Genomic DNA, 20,300 nt, shown 5'->3' with positions numbered 1-20,300 from the left:
TTCCTAAGGAGAACCCACAATGTTTGCTGTATGACCCATTTTTATTTCACAGAAAAACAAACAAAGCAAAACAAAACAACTAAATCTATACCAAACCTGAAGGACAAAGCAAGCAAGAGAGTGAGACTCAGTTTCCCAGCCAGAGGATCTAGAGCTGGGACCAAATTTAGCCCTGCTCTAGCACAGGGATGCCTCCCCAATCCACCCCCACCCCAACTCCAGTAACTTCTCCCAGATGTCTTAGGTTAAAAATGCTGTTTTCTCCAAGAAGCCAACAGAGATTCCATTCCCACCTTCAGAGTTAAGTTTGGTTTCCCTAACATAACTAAGGGACACAGAACAATCAGAATACCTTGTCCCAGGTGTCCTGGGGAAGGAAAAGCCCACAGACATGGAATAGGCATATTAGATAAACCCCACCAACCATCTTCCCTTTCTTCCAGATGCGCTTCATTCAAGTCTGCCAAGAACTCTACGGAAAAGCAGATACGGCTCACAGGTTCCCACGCCGTGCAATTCTCCATGGCAATTTAGCATCCATTTGAGGTGAGTTTTTGCCTCCTCCTTCTACCTGCAACAAGATTGCAAGCCCGGAGAACAGACCCTATGTACAGTGTGGTTCCGTATCTGTGCACCCCGGGTACACACACACACACACACAGAGGCTTATGAAATAAGCTAATGATTGAAAGGTTACCAAACACAAGGATGATGGCCCAACCCAAAGCTGTTGCCTTACTTCCTGGATAAGCCAATTGTTGGATTTCCTAAAGCAGTGTTTGCAGACTGTGATGTTTGTGCAGAGATAGTTCCCAAAACCTTGAAGGCGTAAAATTGGCCCATAGGAGATTTCTGCATATGCTGAACTCTGGAGAGGGAGGAAGGAATGGAGCAGAAATCCTTGTGGAATTTGCATCACATCCCATGGGTGAAACCCAACTCTGAAAGCCAGGTGTTGGTAGCTCACATCTGTAATCCTAGCTACTCAGAAGGTTGAGATCTGAGGGTTGCAGTTTGAAGCCAGCCCAGGCAGAAGTCTGTAAGACTCTTATCTCTCATTAACCACCAAAAAGCCAGAAGTGGAGTTGTGGCTAAAGTTGTATAGTGCCAACCTTGAGCAAAAAATAAAAACAAAAACAAAAGCTAAGTGACAATGCCCAGTCCCTGATTTCAAACCATAAGACTGGCATGAACGTATGTGTGCATCACACACACACACACACACACACACACACACACAGCCTGCAAGTAATTAGAAACAACCATTGCTGTTTAAAGACTCTCTTTTTGCTAATGACTGGCGGCTTTTATCTACAGTTTAGACAGACTTGGCAAGGGCCAAGGACTGGGGAAGGTCATTCGGTGAGGCCCTGATTGGAGCCTTTGCCAGAGGCTGATTATCTTACCGGCTGGAGACTGGAGCAATGTCTGGAGCCCCCCTCCTGGCCTCCATTGCTATCTGGGGACCTCCTGAATGGAGAGGAAAACCCCACACTCCCTCTGGCCTGGACTTCTTTCATAACCTCATGGTTTCCTCTACTCTCCCGAGCTTGGTCTTTGAAGCCACTGCCAGAGATAATCAATTCTGCTGTTTTGGTGTGGGTGGGAATGGGGACCCCCATGGTAAACTATTACCTTGTAAGCTTCTTACAAAGCTCCGTGTTCCTATGGAGAACAACAATGGCTGGCCTGTATTTGCTTTTAATGCTGGCTTGTGTGTGCTTTGTCCCTCGTGGGGTACCCTGGCACCAAGCATTCTGCAGACCCCTAGGGACACAGTACATATGTGTGTGGTATGGGTACATGTTGGTTTGACTGGCTAAGCAAGTGATGCAGGTATGTGTTTGTGTGTGTTGGGGGGGGGGGTGATGGCCCTGATCACTCAGTGAACCCCTATAAATCTTTCTGTCTTAGAAGCGAGCAAGTACCCAAAGGACATCTATTTTTTCCCGTCATTAATCTGTGACTGGACAGCTTCCTATGGCTGGAGTAATCACTTCCTACCCCCAGTGAGTGTCAGGGAGACAAATGACTAGAATAAGAGGCTGGACAGAGGCTGGCTTTATCTGATACCAGAACTAACATGTGTGTGCATATGTGCATGCATGTGTTTGTGTGTGTTGATTTTTTTTTCCTTTTCCTTTTTGTCTCTTTTCTTTCCTTCCTTTTGTTTTTGCTTGCTGGTCCTGAGGCTTGAACTCAATGCCTGGGTGCTATCCTTGAGCTTATTTTTGCTGAAGGTTAACGCTCTACCACTTAAGCCACAGCTCCACATCTGACTTTTCTGTGGTTAACTGAGGCAAGAGTCTCACAGACTTTCCTGCTTGGGCTGGCTTTGGATGGAGATCCTCTAATGTAGATAGGATTATAGGCATGAGTCACCAGCACCTGGCTTGTGTCCTGATTCATATGACTTCTTTGGGGGGTATATTTATATTACTGTTTGGGGGGGTTCACTTGTTTCTGTTTTTCTAGGGTTTTGAGTCACATTCTTGGATTATTTATTTGAGATCTCTAATCTTGGCCTGTAGACAGTCTGGGTGGTTAAACCTCCCCCTTAGCATTGTCCTTCAGTCCTATAGGCTCTGCAAAGTTGTATCTGTCTTTTATTTGAGTCTAGGAATGCCTACATTTCTTTCCTGGTTTCATCAGTGATCATTGCAGAGTGAATTGCTTGCTCCATGTTTGATTGAAGAGCAGTTTCTCTTACTATTGATGTCTAATTTTGATCTCCCATCATCTTTTAGGACACAAGAATTATTTCCAGGTTTTGTTTTTTATTTTGGTTTTTTTTTTGGTATTCAGACTTGCTCTAATATCATCTAAGTTAGAGAAAGTTCCCCAGAGGCTGAGAAGCAGGTGTGTCCATACATGCAACCTCAGCTGGGTGGAGCAGTGAGCAGATCTCAGTTCGGTTCATTGGGTCAGTGCTGCTGTTTAGTTCTGAACCATCTTTGTTGATTTAGGAGCCTGGGAGAACTGTCTGGGAGTGTAACATATACAGTTCTCCTCTTCTTTTCTATGCTTTATTTTCCCCTCCTTTCCAGCTATCTGAGACAAGATGCAAAAAAAAAAAAAAAAAGGACTCAGATTAGTGTTTGTCTGGAGCTTATTTGTTTTAGGAAGTGAGTCAAGGACTAGGGAGGATTAAGCTGAGGGAAAAGCTGATGGACCCCCAAGCTCCACAGGGTTCCCCCTCCCCTACTGCAGGCCCTGCAAGAGCATGCAAAAGGCACCAAAGCCCCTACACACAGCTCTTACTTAATACTGGTTTCTGAAAGTGCTATCTCTTGTCAAGTGAAATTTTTTTTTTCTTTTTTGCCAGTCCTGGGCTTGAGCTCAGGGCCTGAGCACTGTCCTTGGACTTCCTCAAGGCTAGAGCTCTACCGCTTGAGCCTCAGCACCATTTCTGGCTTTTTTCTATGTATGTGGTATGGAGGAATTGAACCCGGGTCTTCATGCATGCTAGGCAAGCACTTTAACCACTAGGCCAAACTCCCAGCCGTCACATGAAATTTTGTATCTCTGTATTATATATCATGGTTCTATGTGTGGAGCAGAGTGTACTCCTCACATCTAGCCATCCCAGGATCCTTGAGATCCTTTAGCTTTCCCATTTGAGAAAGAAAGTGAGAGCTCAGAAAAGCCTGAAATCACATAGTTCAAAAGTGATGGAGCCCAAACTCAAGCTCTGTTTTAACGCCACAGCCTCTCAGAACCATGAGCTCTACTGCTGTGTGTGGTGTTGGGTGTGAGTTGGAGTGAGGTCAAACTTACCTGATTTCAGCCTTCCTTGTCCTCAAAGGGGTTGGCAACACAGCCCTAAAAAGTAAGAACGAGAGTAAGCAGTCTCTGGGTGGGTTTGAACACATCTCTGTTCAAATAGGACTATTCTAAAAACATCCTAAAAATCACAGAAGCCAGGAGATTTTACACAGCTTATTCAAAGAAGCACTTTTGTTATACTGTGTTTTGTATTGTGTTGTATTATAATAATGTATTGTGTAGCCTCTGCATTCTCTACTCCTCAAAGAGCAGAGAATTCCTAAGGAAAACAGGTAATTATTGACTAAATGACAGGCTATGGTGACAGAGAAATTAACCAAGGCTGGTTTTCTTCTGCAACCTCACTAGAAAAGAATGTGAAGCATTTTCTTGCTTCCTCTCAAGCCCTTTGTGTTCTGCAGGGCTGAGCTCCTCCTGCCCCAAAGAAAAATGAGAGACCTCCCTTCATTTTTCTCTGTATGAGTGTGTGTGTGTGTGTGTGTGTGTGTGTGTGTGTGTGTGTGTGTGTGCCAATACTGGGACTTGAACTCAGAGCCTGGACTTTTTAAGTCAATGTTGATGCTCTATCACTGAAGTCACACTTTCACTTGTGGATCGTGGATGGTTAATTGGAGATAAGAGGCTCATAGAACCTTTGAACTGAGGCCCTCAGATCTCAGCCTCCTGAGCAGCTATCTAGGCCTTGAATATTTGCACTCTGGCCTTGAATTTGGAGAGGATGCTTTCAGCCCTCACAAAAACCTGTAATCTACCAGACTTCAGGCAATGAGACACCTAGCATGGACCATTTCAGACTTATTTGCTTTTCTCTAAGTTTTTGGGACCCAGAGTTTTAGAATTCTGTATAGAAGGAAGAGAAAAGTTACTGTAATGAAACTTTCTGAGGAGCCGAGAGTTTGGCCTAGTGGTAGAGTGCTTGTCTAGCATACACGAAGACCCGAGTTTGATTCCTCGGTACCACATACATAGAAAAAAACCAGAAGTGGTGCTAAGGCTCAAGTGGTAGAGCTCTAGCCTTGAGAAAGTCTAAGGACAGTGTTCAGGCCCTGAGCTCAAGCCCAGGACTGGCCAAAACAACAACAACAAAAACTTTCTGAGCTCCTGCAGGTCATGAATTATTTAATTCCATCTAGGGGAAAAAATAGAAAGCACTGAATCAGGTCAATTTTGAAGCCTGAAGTTTAGACTCCTCTTTCCAGCCCAAATTCTAGGGCAGCTACATCAGGTCCAGCCATAAACAAATATGACAAATAAGTAAAGATTTATAGATTTATTACCTAGCAAGGGAAGCCATGAGAAGCAAGCACTTGAGCCATGTTCAGGACATAGACATAAGCTATAGGTTTAAACAAAGAACCAGGGCCTGGGGGGTGCAGAGTTAAACTACAGCCTGACTGATTAGCACAGTTTCCCAAAGGTTCCAAAAGTTACCCTTTCATCCCTTAACTGGGAGCCCTCAAGTTTTCATAACATAATTTCTCTAGCCTCACTGTGATAATTGTCTTCATTTGAGCCTGCCTGCTTACCTTCCTTAAATCTCAGTCTCCTCATCCTTAAGTTGTGATGGGATGAAGGGTGGATTTAATAGAATAATGCCTATGGAGATAGAACACTCAACCAATCACCCAATAATTGGAAGTTATCATTGCTTACAATATTGATTGTATTAGCAACAAAAGCAACTCAAATATCAGAAATGATCAACCACTGGCCAGTAGTGTGGCAAAGTGGTAGAGTGCTTGCCTAGCATACACAAAACCCTAGGTTCAATTCCTCAGTACCACATACACAGAAAATGCTGGAAGTAGTGCTGTAGCTCAAGCAGTGGAGTGCTAGCCTTGAGAAAGCCTAAGCATCCAGGCCCTAAATTCAAGCCCCAGGACTGACAAAAGAAAAAAGAAAAGATAAAGAAATGATAAAAAAAAGCCACAAATGAGGTCACATTTGTGTTTATATTACCTGCTTTCCATTTCTGTGACAAAATACCGGAGACAAATAATTAAGGGAGGATGGATTTCTTTTGGCTCACAATTTCAGTACTGGTAGCCAGCACATTGTTTCTGGACCTGTGCTATAGGACTGTATTATGAGGGAAGTGGCTTCTGGGAAAGGAGGAGATGAGAAGAGCGGAGGAGAAGGGGTGGGAAAGAAAGAAAGAAAGAAAGAAAGAAAGAAAGAAAGAAAGAAAGAAAGAAAGAAAGAAAGAAAGAAAGAGGAGGGGAGAAGAGAGGAGAAAGGAGAGAAGATGGGAGAGGAGGGAAGAGGAAAGGAGAAGAGAGGGGGATGAGAAGGAAATGGAAGGGAGAGAAAAGGAGGGATGGGGAGGGGAGAGTGGGGAAGGGGTAAGGAAGGAAGAGAAGAACAAGGTCTAGCCTTTAAAGACACGCCCACTTCCTCCAACATGACCCCGCCCCTAATAGGCCACTTATCCTGGATGGTTTCCCTGGAGGCAGCAGCATCATGATTCAATCATTCCGCTATAGCGACACTATCTGGGGACCAGGCTTTCATCCACATGAGCCTTTTGGGGAGGGAGGGGGACACTTGCCAATCTAAACCTTAACCATGTGGTTGCTCAAAGTCTGAAAGGGTGGCCAGGACCAGGGAAAGAAAGGCTGTAAGCTGCTTACTGAAAGGGGTGGGGTGGGGGCGGCATTAGGGACTCCTAACCTTAAGGATGAAAGTTCTGTAGCCTGTGAGGGGACAATGTCTCTTCACCTCTTCTGTTCCCAAAGGAACAGTTTTCCTGGAGCACACCATGTACAGAAAGAACACTGAGTTACCCAGGACATCAATAACCCATGATAAGGGCTCAAAGCCAGGGCCAGGAGGGAGGAGGGCAAAGGAGGGAGTAGGCTGGCACCAGGTGCCAACGAGGGCATCTGCAGTTTGTCCCTAGCACCTGCCACACTTCCTTTTCTGGCTTTTTTGCTGGTTGATGTCTTACTCATTTGTCTTTCCAGAGGCTTAGTTTTGAACTGAAGCTTCTTAGATCTCAGCCTCCCGAGTCTAGGATCACAGGATGTGTAGGCTGAGAAAGCTGTTTACATTGAGCCCTTCTCAGTGCAAAGGGACAGCCACTCTGTGTAGGTGTTTCCTATGGTGACCCAATTACATCCCCAGCCTTGGAGCTCCTGAGCCTCATTTAGATACTGCATTCCTTGCCTAAATTAGAGGTACGGCCTGGCTGATGGCTGAGTCACTGGCTGAGTTTTCCCCAGTGCCTAGGTCCTGAGATGGGGCTTCATGTTTAGACAAAAAAAAAAAAATGCTTTCTATGTAAAGATGCACAGAAAAACAAAGAAGACATCTTCACCAAATATTCACAAGCGCCATCCGTAGACACCCACAGGGGGAAAGAGAGTGGGAGACTCATAGGATTTTTTTTCTCTTTTGTTTATCTCAATTTCCTATTTTTTAAACTATGAACATGGATTATTAGTGTTTCAGAAAGTAAAGGAAGGAGAGAAAACAGAAAGGAAAAGCTCAAAAATAGTTCAACACTTGTCACTCTAGCTACTCTAGCAAAGCTATCTCTGCAAGTGAGGCTTGCCTGCTTTCCTGTTATTATTTTGATTGGCTGATTGATTACTGCTGCAAATGCTGCCTTCACCTTTTTACTCCCACCATCCCTCCCTCTGCTTTCAAGTTTCAGTGCAAAAGGCTCCTTATCACCCAGTCTTGGGCTCCAGCCCGGCCCTCAGTCTCTCTCCTCCAGTCCATTGAATCCTTACTGCCTTCCCCAAGGTTCCCACGCCCTGCATGACCTCAGACATCCAGGTGTGCTTGAATCCTGAGTGTGACTCACCTCAAACATTGACAATGCCCTGGAGTCTGGAGCTCTGTCACCCCCAAGTGAGGGAGGAGGTGGGGGGGGTGTTCATCACAAAGCCAGTGATAATATGACTGCCTCCCTCATGATATGACTGTCTCCCTCATGATATGACTGTCTCCCTCATGGAGCTATTTAAAGAAAACCTGGTCGCAAATGTAAAGTGTTTAACTTAGTGATAGACAGTTAAGTGCTCAATAAATAATATTCTCTCCTCCCCCCCCCCTCTTTCTCTCTCATTTATTAGTACCAGGGCTAAAACTCAGAGCCTGGGTACTATCCTTTAGCTTTTTCACTCAAGGCTAGCACTCAATCACACTGAGCCACAAACTGGCTTTGAATCGGAATCCTCAGGGTTCAGCCTCTTGAGTAGCTAGGATTACAGGCATGAGCCACCAGTGCCCAGCTAATAATATTATCTTAAAAGGATAATATTGCCTCTGATTTCGCTAGTTGTGGGCAGCTCAATGTCTCCCCCTTTATTCTTGAGAGATACATGCTAAGACACCCCCTCCGTGAGATTCCCCATACAACAGATAACCTAGGTACACTATGCCTAAGCCACTATTGAGAGGGTAGCATTTATAGGTAGGATACTTGGGACAAAGGAATGGTTGGCGTCCCAGATGAACAGAGTAAAAGAGGTCAAGATTTCATTTAACTTCTCACCATGGTATGTAATTCAAACTTTGTGATGTATCTATCTTTGGAACTTCCCTTTTCATAGTTTCAGACCTTAGTTGACCACAAATAGGAGCCAATAGTGTGAAGATCGAAACTACACATGCGCAGGGACTAATGTATCCTGTTCAGTAGCGGTGAATATAATTTTGAGTTTTCCGAAGGTTTCCTCAGTCAGTTAGCAGCAGATCCTCATACTATATAGGAAAGGCAATCACTTCCATGTTTTACACATGTTAATTATTTGATTCCACATGACAACACCCTGGAGTTTTCTGACTTGATACAGCACAGAAAGATGATGTAAATTACCCAGGTGGCAGAACCAAGCATTGAACCCTGGTAGTCTAACTCCTGATCTCCACCAATTCCTGCTATACACAACTGCCTGGGAAGCTGAGATTAATTAAACATACATACATTAACTCCTGTTCATGGAATGTTCTGCGGTAACTGAGAACAGCACCCACATTGATTCCATTAAGATCCAGACATGGAAAATTATTCATTCTTTGTCTCTTCCATTCATTAAAAGAAAAAGAAAAAAGAAAAAAGCAGGGATTGGAGATTTAGCTCAGGGAAGAACATTTGCCTGGCAAGTACAAAGCCCTGAGTTTGGGTTTCTCAGTTCTTAAAAACAAACAGGCAAACAAACAAAAACCAGGAATATCATGCTGGGTGTGATGGTTACTTAGAAGGCAGATATCAGATCTCTGAGCCCAAGTCAGAAAAAAAAAAAGGTAGTAAGAACTACCTCAACAAACAAACAGAGTGAAGTAGTGTGTACCTGTAATCCCAGCTCCATGGACGGCAATGTGGGCAAAAATCATTGAAAAGAATGATCTAAATCTAACACATCTGAGAATGTGGCTAAAAGTGGTAAAGCATCAGTCTAGCAAGTGCAAGGCAGGCTCTGAGTTCAAATCCTAGGACCAACATAGAAAACAAAATTCCAAAATATCTGGTACACACCAAGCAATATTATGTGGTGAAACCTAAGAGCGAATGAGACAGATGTGGATCCTACTTTCATATTGCTAGGACTTCATATTCTGATGTGCATGGCATACGGTAGTAGCTCAGCAAGGCCCTAAGCATCATGGACTTGGTTGGACACAAAAACCCAATTCCTGCCCCGAGGGGGTTAGGAAGTCAGGGCGCCACTAGAGGGCGCTGTTCTGCAGGACTACCCCCTCCCGTCCCCTCCCCACCTCCAGTCCATATTAGGGAAACTGCCCCAGCAAGACTTGAACTCCCTATTTGGGTTCCTGAGAAAGCAATTCAGAGCTGACCTCTGCTTTTCCCATGCCAGTCCTGAGGACACCCTGGGGCTTCAACTCAGGGTTTGGGCACTCTCTCTTCCCTTTTGTGTTCTATCACTTGAGCCACATTGCCATTTCTGGTAGTTCACTGGAGATAAGATTCTCACAAATTCTCCTGCCCAGTCTGGCTTCAAACTGGGATCCTCAGATCTCAGCTTCTTGAGTAGCTAGGATAACTAGTGTGAACCACCAGTGCCAGTTTCAAGTTGGGCCTTAATTCCTCCACACTCCATCCTCTACCCCGATTCCTGCAAGGCACTTTAGTGTCCCACCTAGAACCTTCTGGACCTCACCTGCTGGCCCTCTGCTTGCCATTACCCTCACGGTGCTGATCTTCTTGATCTTCCCATAGGCCCTGGAATGCACCTGGCCCTTCTTGTCCGGTCCCTTGCCAGGAAGACTCTCCTCCCACAAGTCAAGGTGCCTGTTTTCTTGTCAATCTAAATTCCTGCTCAGATTTCACCCCCACCTTTTCCCTTCCATCCATCCCCCCTCCCCAGAATACCATTGAAAATGTCACCAGGTCCTATTTTATGTTCATCATAGTTGTCAACATATAATTTAACAAAAGGGAAAAACAACTCATGAGACAGAGCATGATGGTCACATGACTAATCCCAGCTATTCAGGAGGCAGAGACTGGGAGATTCAAATCTAGCCAGGACAAAAAAGAAAGGAAAGGAGGGAGGGAGGGAGGAAAGAAAGGAGGGAGGGGAAAGAAGGAAAAGAAGGAAGGAAGATTCCCATCTCAACCAATATGGTGATTCAAAATTGTAAGCCTGGCTACAGGGGAGGCATAAGTAGCTCAGGCCTGCCCAGGCTAAACATGTGAGACCTTATCTGACAAATAACTACTGCATGGCTCAAATAATAGAGCAGCTACCTTACAAGTACAAGGTCCTGAGTTCAACTTATGGCCCTACTACTGCTACTGTGTGTATAAGGAAACTGAGTCATGAAGGTATCAGGGTAAAGGAAGGGCAGAAATTGAACTCAACCGACTTTTTTTTTTTTTTTTTTGCTACTCTAGGGGCTTGAACTCAGGGTCTGAGTACTGTCTCAAGGCTAGAGCTCTACCACTTGAACCACAACACCATTTCCAGCTTTTTTTCTATATATGTGGTACCAAGGAATTGAATCCCGGATCATCACGCATGCTAGGCAAGCACTCTATCACTAGGCCAAATTCCCAGCTCCGTCTCAACAGACTTTTATTTCAGGGGTATAAGCCTGAGAGAGAAACCAGAGTCTTCTAGCCAGACAATAGCCAGCTCTGTATTAACAGGTCTCTGGTTATTAGGCAGAGAATGAAGCAGGGAGGGCAGAGGTCTAGGGTAGTTTGTCTTGGGAATGAGGCTGGATGAGAACTGGGGAAGGGACTCTTTGTGCAGATGGAATCTTATCTTGAGTTTTTGGGAAGCTTCTGCTTTTAGCCACCAAGTCAACAACAACAACAAAAAATTAAAGGCTGACAACTCACTGGTTATCTCTTTTACAGCCTCAGGGTATGTTGAGGGAGGGGAGGAGAAGTAGAGGGGAGGTGATTCATGAGTCTGTAGCAAGGGAAGTTAAAAGAGAGATGTCTAGGGGAAAGGGGAGTGCTTTTAAAGTCCCTTCCCATCCTGGTGAGCTTTCAAGAAGTAGATTCCTCAGTACCACATATACTGGAAATGGCACTGTGGTTCAAGAGTGTGCTGGCCTTGAACAAAAGGAGCTCAGGGACAGTTCCCAGGCCCTGAGTTCAAGCCCTAGGACTGACAAAAAAAGAAGTAGCCATCCACCATCCATTCTAAAAGCTCCAGGAAGTCTTCCTGGAACCAGACTGACTGTCATTAACCCAAATATCATCCCTGATTTGACTCACTGATAAAAGCCCCAGCTCTGGACTCTCAGAGAGAGAGACAAATAGCCAGCCAGCCAGCCAGACAGGCAGGCAGACAGACAGACAGACAGACAAGGAAGGGAGTGGTTATGACACAGGCATACCCTGGGACAATTTCCCTTGTGTTTGATTTAGCAGGCTTCTGGTCTGGACTTTTTCTGATCTGTAAGTCACTTTCAAGGAAGGTGACTTTGCTGGGGACATTGGGCTTACAAGGCTGTCATTACTTCCCAGCTTCTAGCACACAGCTTCCCAGAGGGCCTGTGTGCTGCTGGACACAGGGGCCGGCAGGAAGTCCCTAAGGACTTGATTTCCCTGTGTGCTGTATCCACCAGGGGTGCACATTCTCCCAAAGCACTGGCAAGGCTGGATTTTTCTTCTCTCAATTTCTGTCACAAACCAAAGAGAGGCAATTCTATCTCCCATGGTTCCACAATGGTCACTTCTTTTCTTGTTTTTCTATTTTTGTGCCAGTATTGGGACTTGAACTTGGCCTGAGCACTGTCATTTAGCTTGTTCACTCAAGGCTAGTTGCTCAGCCACTTGAACCACAGTTCCACCCCTGGTACTTTTTGCTGGTTCATTGAAGATAAGAGTCTTGTGGACTTTCCTGTTCTGGCTGGTTTTGAACTTCTATCCCAAGATCTCAGCTTCATGAGTAACTAGGATTCACATACAGGCCACCAGCACTAAGCCCAGGCTGTCTCTTACAACCTATTTGTTCTCTGTGGACTGGCACAAAGCAATCAGACAGGTCCAGTTCATGAGGAATCTAAGGCATTCTGAGCCCCAAACAGGCATTTTTAGAACAGAGGAGAAAAAACATGGGAGTGTGGCTTCCATTGCAAAATATGAGGTATTTCTGTGTGGGTAGAGGGAGGATTTTTATGAGACACCTGCCATCTTATAGGGTGCAACAAGGTGTGTATATGTGTGTGTGGAGGGGGGGGTTCTCAACACTCCATGTTATAGCCTCCCACAGGACTGCCACCCCAGGATTTACTGCAGGCCGGTCTGGTCTCTGTTAGTCTCTGCCTATGGAGAAAGAAGAGTTCAGAGCAACCCAGGAGCTCAGAGGAAAAGTGTTAAGAATTTTCCCCTGGGGTAGAGTTGCTAAAACCATAGATTTGCAGGTTCAGTTCTATTTCCTGGTTTCAATACAATGGCTCTTTCTTTACAGGACACATTCTGAACTAGTGAAGATAAAGGCTATTGTCTGGATCAATTTTATTTACTTCAGAGACAAGTCTCAGCCTACTGCTGATAGTTCAAGCCAGTGATTCACCTGTGCAGGAGGCTGAGACCTAGAAGATCTAGGTTAGCAGCCAGTCAAGACAGAAAGGTCTGAGAAACTCAAGATCTAATTACCCAGAAAAAACAAACAGACGACAACAACAACAACAACAAAAAAAAAACAGGCTGGAGGTGTGACTCAAGGGGTACAGTGTAAGCAAGCGAAAGCATATATGAGGCTCTGATACAGGCCCAGGAACTAAACATTAAGACAATTAAGAAAAAGGAAGGAAAGAAGAGGGAACATTGTATTTCAGTCAATAGTATTAGGAAAATGAAGGAGAAAGGAAAAGAGAAAGGTGATTCTCAACAGGCTAGGACTGTTTATTGAGGCCAGGGATGGAGGTTGTGCAGGGAGATAAGAGTTGGAGTTGGGCTTTTATGAGGTCCAAGCAAGGAGACAGGGGTTATCAGAAAGATTATTAAAGCTAGGGGAGGTACAGACTTTCAGTTAGACCCGCAATGGAATGTTTACAGCCAGGCCAGGCTTAGATGGATTGCGTCAAGTCAAGCAGGCCTGTGCATAGCTGGGGTTTTGCCTGGCGTCTATATGCGGGTGGGATAATACGGTGAAGGTCAATCCTTCATATTCCATCTTTGGATACATAAAACAATTGGACCAAAATAGGAGAGGCAACTCCTTCATGTGGCATTTCTTCTGCCTTTTAAACACGGGCACCTTCATTTATATTTCATATAAGGCTCTATAATTTAGGCTGTCAGCTCTGGAGACAGGGCTGGAATCTGACAGGGTCTTATTGCTTTCTCTCTCTCTCTCTCTCTCTCTCTCTCTCTCTCTCTCTCTCTCTCTCTCTCTCTCTCTCACACACACACACACACACACACACACACACATCGTGGAGCTTAAACTCAAAGCCTGGATACAATCCCAAAGCTCTTATGCTCAAGGCTAGTGGTCTACCACTTTGAGCCACAACTCCATTTGTAGTTTTCTGGGTGTTCATTGGAGATAAGAATCTCATGCACTTTCCTGCTAGGGCTGCCTTTGAACTGCGATCCTCAGATCTCAGCCTCCTGAGTAGCTAGGGTTACAATCATGAGCCACCAGCACCCAATAGGATGTTAGTTTTCTTGAAGCTATCTTGGGGCAACTCTTTGCACTTGGAACTCAAATTCTAGTTTTGTATGAGGGGAAAAAAAATGGAGCTACACTCATCTTCCTTTAGACACAGCTCTGGTTTGGGTGAACTTTTTTTTTTTTTTTTTTTTTTTTTGGTTACAGAAAATGATGGCGCTTATTCCAACAGAGTAACCAAATGGCTGTTACCAGACCTTTGAAGTTCCAGGCAGAAAGTCTCCATAAGAAAGGGGTCCTACTGGGTTTATGACACCATTTGCAAAAAAAAAAGGAAGAGGAAGAAGAGGAGGAGGAAGAAGAAGAATTATTTGAGGACACATCAAGAGGTAGAAACCAGGAAAGGACAGATGATTGCAGTCATATGGGGTAAGAGGCATCCAGAATGCTCTCACATCCTAGGTATTTATGGTGGAAAAGTGGGTGGCGTTTGGCTCAAATTCACCTTACCACTGTAAGCGTTTTCCTTTGTTCTGACACCTGGTAGATTTAGTCATTCTTGCTATTGGTGTACATTCAGTTATCCTTGCTGTCACACTGTTCTGATCGACTGGCCTCAGAGATTGCATGGTTAGTTTTCTCACGGAACCTGGATCATCAATGTTTGAGTGGTCACTCAAACAAAGGAGGGACTTTGTCATACAGTTACCTCAAGACACTAGTCCATCCATTCTGGAGATACGTTTTCTTTGCAGACAGTTTTGGTGCTTAGAGGATTCATATTCCCAGGGGTTTTTTTTGTCTTGTTTTGTTGTCTTTTAAGATGAAATTCTTTCTCTACCTTGCTCACATACCAGATCTCAGGCAACAGGCTTTGTGTGTATGCATGCACATGCATGCTGATCCTGGGGCTTGAACTCAGGCCCTGGGCATTGTTTCTGAGATTTGTACTCAAGGCTAGCACTCTACCATTTGAGCCACAGCTCCATTTGCTGGCTTTTTGTTGATCAGTCGTCAGATAGGAATCTCATGGGCTTTCCTGCTCAGGCTGGTTTTGAACCTCAATCCTCAGATCTCAGCCTCCTGGATAGCTAGGATTGCAGGTGTAAGCTACCAGTGCACCAACTTTCTGTTGCTTTGTTGTTATTGTTGGTGGTGGTGGTAGTGGTGGTTATTGTTAGGTAGGATCTCTCTCTCTCTATTGTGTGGCCTGTGCCTGTGCCACAATCTGCCTAATTCAGGCTTCTTATTATTGCTAGTGTCACAGATGTGGCCAGTGCTTCCAGTTTTCCTCTGTGGGATGGAATGTTGAAGTTTTTTCTGGTTGGTCTAGTCTAAAATTGAAATCATCTCATCTCAGTCTCTTATATCATTTAGAATAACAAGCAAGCTCCTCCGCACCCAGTTACTGATTGAGAAGGGGTCTCCCAAACTTTATTTTACCTCAGGTGGCCTCCAACAGCAATCCTTTTATTTTCAGCCTCCCAAATAGCTAGGATTGTAGGCTTGAACCATCAGGACTAGACTGGCTTCCTTCCCTCTTTCTCTTCTTCCTTCCTGTCTTCCTTTCTACTTTTCTTTTTTCTTCCTTCCTTTCTACTTTTCTTCCTTCCTACTTTTATTTTTTTTCTTCTTTTTTTTCTTTTTCTTCATCAAGAAACAGTTTATTGAACAAGCCCAGACCACCCAGAGTGTCGAACAAACCTACTTCTCCAAGACATTCCTGGCAGGCAAACACAGATCTCACAAATGGGCAGGAAGTAGGTTCTGTGGTTGTTAATCTGCCACTGCCCTGTGAGAATGTGAACTGGCCACCCCAAAGGTCATGATGGCCAGGCTCTCTCCTGTCTACTGTTCAGAGCAGCTCATGTTACTCCTTTGATTGCACTGAGCCCATGATGGACCATCCCCAGCCCTGGATCCACATATGTCAGAGCCTAGAGGAGCAGTTCCTCAGTATCACTCTTAAAATGCCATTCTAAAATAAGGTCATGAGCTGGGAATGTGGCTTAATGGTAGAGTACTTGCCTAGCATGCGTGAAGCCCTGGGTTCGATTCCTCAGTACTACATACATACACACACACACACACAGAGAAAGCATAAAAAGTCCCTGTTATCACACATCCCAAGGGAGGGGGTCTTCCAGGCTTGGATCTTTGGCTAGAGGTAATGATGTACCCCAGGTAGCTCTTGCCATTGTTCTCCATTGAAAGCACAGGTTGCAGTCATTACCAGCTTTATCCAAGGACACCTCACTTTCCTGTGCCTCTGCCACGCCTTATTCCCATCAGAGAAATGAGGGACTAAGGTCATCCTAGAGATTATGATTCTCTGCCAAAATGGGAAATTTCAGCTGGGTACAGGTGGCTTGCACTTATATTCCTAGCTACCCAGAAGGCTGAGATCTGAGGATCATGGTTCAAAGTCAGCCTGGGCAGGAAAGTCTATGATACTCATTTCCAATGAACTACCAAGTAGTAGAGTACCAGTCTTGAAGAAAAAAAAGAAAGAAAAAAAAAAAAAAAGAAAGGAAAGAAAAACCAAGAGCTAGTTCAAAAAATAAAAGAAAATCCTCAAGCTCCCCAGACAGTAAGTGGCAGAGTCTGGTCTTAAACATGTGTTTTCCTAAAAGACCATCTTCTCACCATACCTCTCTGTCTCTCCAGACTATCTCCTGGAAATCTGTGTGCCATATTAGTTCTATATTTTTCCAAAAAGCCATAAATCACCCTCTCAGCCTTCATTTTCTCCTCTCTTTCCAGAGAGCTGGCCTACTCTGTGGCCTTTTGAGTATTCTCTTAGCCTGTGGGCACCAAGGCAGGGTCTGGAACTCCTCTGCTAGGAATAAAATTTGAAGACTAGATCCCTAAAAGAATGCTCACTGCTGTGGCTGGGCAGGAAATACCACTGGCCCCTAGTCAGCACCCAGAAACATCTATTTCAGCTGGAGTGTGCCTGTGTGTGAAAACTACCTCATTTCCTTTCCTTTGAGAATGTTTACAGGAGTTAGAGCACCAGGGGAAGGAGGAACCTGCTAGTTCAGTTACCTCCATTTCACTTTTCATCTGATGTATTCTCTTTCCCGTCTGTCGCCCTAACTGAAATGAGAATGTTAAGGCCTATACATCAAGCCCAGTCACTTGCCCCAACACACAAAATGAAGAAGTGGATATGGCAGGGGGTAAGAGATATGTGTAGTTAAAACAGTTTCAGTAAGCCAGGTATCAGTAGCTCCTGCCTGTAATCCTAGCTACTCCAGTGGCTTAGATCTGACAGATCTGACGATTGTGGTTCAAAACTAACTAGGAAAAGTCCAAGAGACTTTTCTCTCTAATTAACCACCAGAAATTTGAAAGAGTAGCTGCAGAAGCTTTGCCTACTAAAGTGCTAGTTTGGAGGAGGAGGAGGAGGAGGAGGAGGAGGAGGAGGAGGAGGAGGAGGAGGAGGAGGAGGAGGAGGAGGAGGAGGAGGAAGAAGAAGAAGAAGAAGAAGAAGAAGAAGAAGAAGAAGAAGAAGAAGAAGAAGAAGAAGAGGAAGAGGAAGAAGAGGAAGAAGAAGAAGAAGAAGAAGAAGAAGAAGAAGAAGAAGAAGAAGAAGAAGAAGAAGAAGAAGAAGAAGCAGCAGCAGCAGCAGCAGCAGCAGCAGCAGCAGCAGCAGCAGCAGCAGCAGCTCAGGCTGGAAACGCAGCTTATTGGTAGAATGCTTGCTTAGCATGCATGAAGCCCTGGGTTCAATTCCTCAGTACCACATAAACAGAAAAGGCCAGAAGTGCGTTGTGGAACAAGTGGTAGAGCACTACCTTCAAGCACAGAGTCTCAGGGACAGTGCCCATGTCCTGAGTTCAAGCTCCAGGTCTGGCAAAGTAAAGAAAAAAAGGGGGGAGGGAGGGAAAGAGAAAGGGGGGGGGCAGACAGAGAGAGACAGACAGAGAGACAGAGAAAGAGAGACAGAGAGATTGAGAGACTTTCCCTTGGTGGCTGGGTCCCTACTATGTGGCACTCAGTGTGAGCTTTTCCTGTGATCACTCAGTGGACAGTGGTGGACAGTCTTGATGTTCTCCCATTTTTTAAAAAAAAATTTTTTTTATATCAGTTAGCTCAGCAAGAGTTGAAACCAGAGAGGCAATTAATCACCCTGGTCTCATTTAAAATAGATAGTGAGGTTGAGTTTGGTGTTAGCCATAGTGTCAGCCTTTTGCTCAGACCAGCACAGCTGCATGAAGTGATAGCCCTTGTAAATAAATCACTTGCTGGCAGCCTTGCATGGGGATATTTATAAGGAACCAGATTGGGAGAAAAAGGTGATTGTAAGAGCAACCTGCTCTGTTAAGTGTCCAGAGTCTGATTCTTGCTCTTTAGCAGGAAGACAGGAAGAAAGGACATAAAATCTTATTGGGAAGGAAAATGTATGTAAAAAAGTCATATTTAGCTGGGTATGGTGGCTCACGCCTATAGTCCTAGCTACTCAGGAGACTGAGATCTGAGGATCGAGGTTCAAAGCCAGCCCAGGCACTAAAGTCCATGAGACTCTTATCTCCAACTAACCACCAGAAAACCAAAAGTGGTGCTGTGGCTCAAGGGGTAGGGCGGTAGCCTTGAGCTGAAGAGCTCAGGGACAACACCTAGGCCCAAAGTTCAAGCCCCACGACTGACAAAAAAAAATTACATTTTTCCCAAGCTATTTCAGCTGTTGAGACCTGAGGATCATGGTTCAAAGCCACACTAGGAAAAAAATACACCTTTGCAACTCTTCTCCTGCTAGCCAACAACAAAAATAGGCATGATTCAAATGGTAGAGTATCTTGAGCAAAACAAAAACAAAACAAAAAACAAGCTAGCCACTGGTGGTTTATTTCTATTAGCTACTCAGGAAGATGAGATCTGAGGATCACAGTTCAAAGCCAGCCCAGGCAGGAAAGTCTGTGGGATTCTTATCTCCAATTAACCAACTAGAAAACTGGAAGTAGGACTGTAGCTCAAAGTGGTAAAGTGCTAGCACTAAGCAAAAAAAGCTCAGGGACAGCTCCCAAGCCCCATGACTGATATATTTTTTTTAAAAAGCAAGAGCACTAAGCCCTGAGTTCAAGCCCTAGTACTTGCACCAAAAAAGAAAATCCTATTTCATTTTGAACAGAGGTCTGTCCTGTCTATTCAGGAGGTCTAGTCTGCATAGAACTAAGAGGAGTAACTGACTCTCTTCCTTCCTAACCTCCAAGCTTTGACAGCACAGGCCAATCAATGCCTTTGGCTGTATGGGGCTGGGGAATCACTGAGTGTGTTCCTAAATTCTGCAGAAGCTCTGACTGCTCCCTAGGCTGAAGAGATGCCCCTCCCCCCCTCTCCTTTGGTTACCAGGCTGAGGAGTACTTTCCCTGAAAGGAGATCTGCTGCCTAGAAGGGACCCAGCTGGGCCTGGGGAAGTATCAATGTACCTTTATCTCTCTGCTGAGACAGCCAGGCTCTGCAAATGGAGCCCAAGTTCAATGAGTCCCTGTGACCTTAAGGCAAGGTGCTTCCTCCCTGAGCAGCCCCTTCCCCCCACCCCATGGCTCCCACCACCCATATCTCACCTATTAAATTCTTCTAGGGATCATGGGGGCCCACACAAGGAGAGTCTGAGGAACTGCAGGGATACCAAGCTGCACGGCCCCAGATCTTGATCTAGACCCTAAGTCTTTGTGGACCACAAGCCATTCAGTTAGCACTTGTATCTTTTTGTCCTGTGTGTATTGATGCTGTCAGGAAAATGGGTGCCAAAGGTAAGGTTTGCTCCATCCCAGAAATCAGGGCTGCCGTATAGCAGTCTACTGATAAGAGTCAGGATGTAACATCTGTACTGAGTGCCGAAGGCCAGGGAGAGGTGAAAGCAGACCAAAGATACACCCAGGCCTTTCCACGTAGGAAACAGAGGTAGGGAATCACAGTATATCAATAGAGGGAGGACATTTTGGAGTGAATGATGACTCCAGAAATGAGTCTGAATCTCAGGGACAGGGCGACCTCAAAACACAGAGGATCCAGGATCTCACTGTCACGATTGGAGCTACAGATGTTTGTCCACGATGTTACCCAGAGACTGTGATTCTACTATTCACAGTGGCTCCTGGTTCCCTGGGCTAAAAGTCCTGTTTCCAATGAACAACCCATCCCATCCAACATGGCCTGGATTCTAGACCTTTCTTCTCACCCCTTTAATGTCTACTAAATGTTTCCCTTGCATACTTTTCTTCAAACAATCCAAGTATCTGCCAGACACTGATGGCTCACCCCTGTAATCCTAGCTACTAGGCATGAGCCACCTAGTGTTTGACTAAAAATAGATTTTATAATCCACCAATAGATCAAAGCTTTCAGTTCAAAAACAAACAAAAACCCCTTTGGTAAACAGTTGTGGAATTCGAATATTATAAAACTACTGCATCATTATAGACTTTAACATTATTAAAATGGTAAGTCCATTTATCTGAA

The 20,300-nt window shown here is 44.8% G+C and overlaps 2 long non-coding RNA genes across 2 annotated transcripts; one reads left to right on the top strand and one right to left on the bottom strand.

The window, feature by feature from the left end:
- Positions 1 to 459: 459 nt before the first annotated feature.
- Positions 460 to 19,453, top strand: LOC150046382 (uncharacterized). The gene is made up of 3 exons (XR_016539607.1): positions 460 to 546; positions 14,040 to 14,261; positions 19,420 to 19,453. It is a non-coding gene; the product is annotated as an uncharacterized LOC150046382 (long non-coding RNA).
- Positions 2,857 to 6,092, bottom strand: LOC150046383 (uncharacterized). Its single transcript, XR_016539606.1, has 3 exons — positions 5,746 to 6,092; positions 3,778 to 3,822; positions 2,857 to 3,051 (listed from the first exon to the last, which is right to left on the bottom strand). It is a non-coding gene; the product is annotated as an uncharacterized LOC150046383 (long non-coding RNA).
- Positions 19,454 to 20,300: the final 847 nt, after the last annotated feature.

The sequence above is a fragment of the Megascapheus bottae genome, chromosome 25 (genome assembly GCF_031878675.1).
Source record: "Megascapheus bottae isolate mThoBot1 chromosome 25, mThoBot2.hap1, whole genome shotgun sequence".
In the NCBI taxonomy this organism is placed as follows: domain Eukaryota; kingdom Metazoa; phylum Chordata; class Mammalia; order Rodentia; family Geomyidae; genus Megascapheus; species Megascapheus bottae.
Note: the sequence above shows the minus strand (reverse complement) of the source record. Positions and strands in the feature narration are given on the sequence as shown.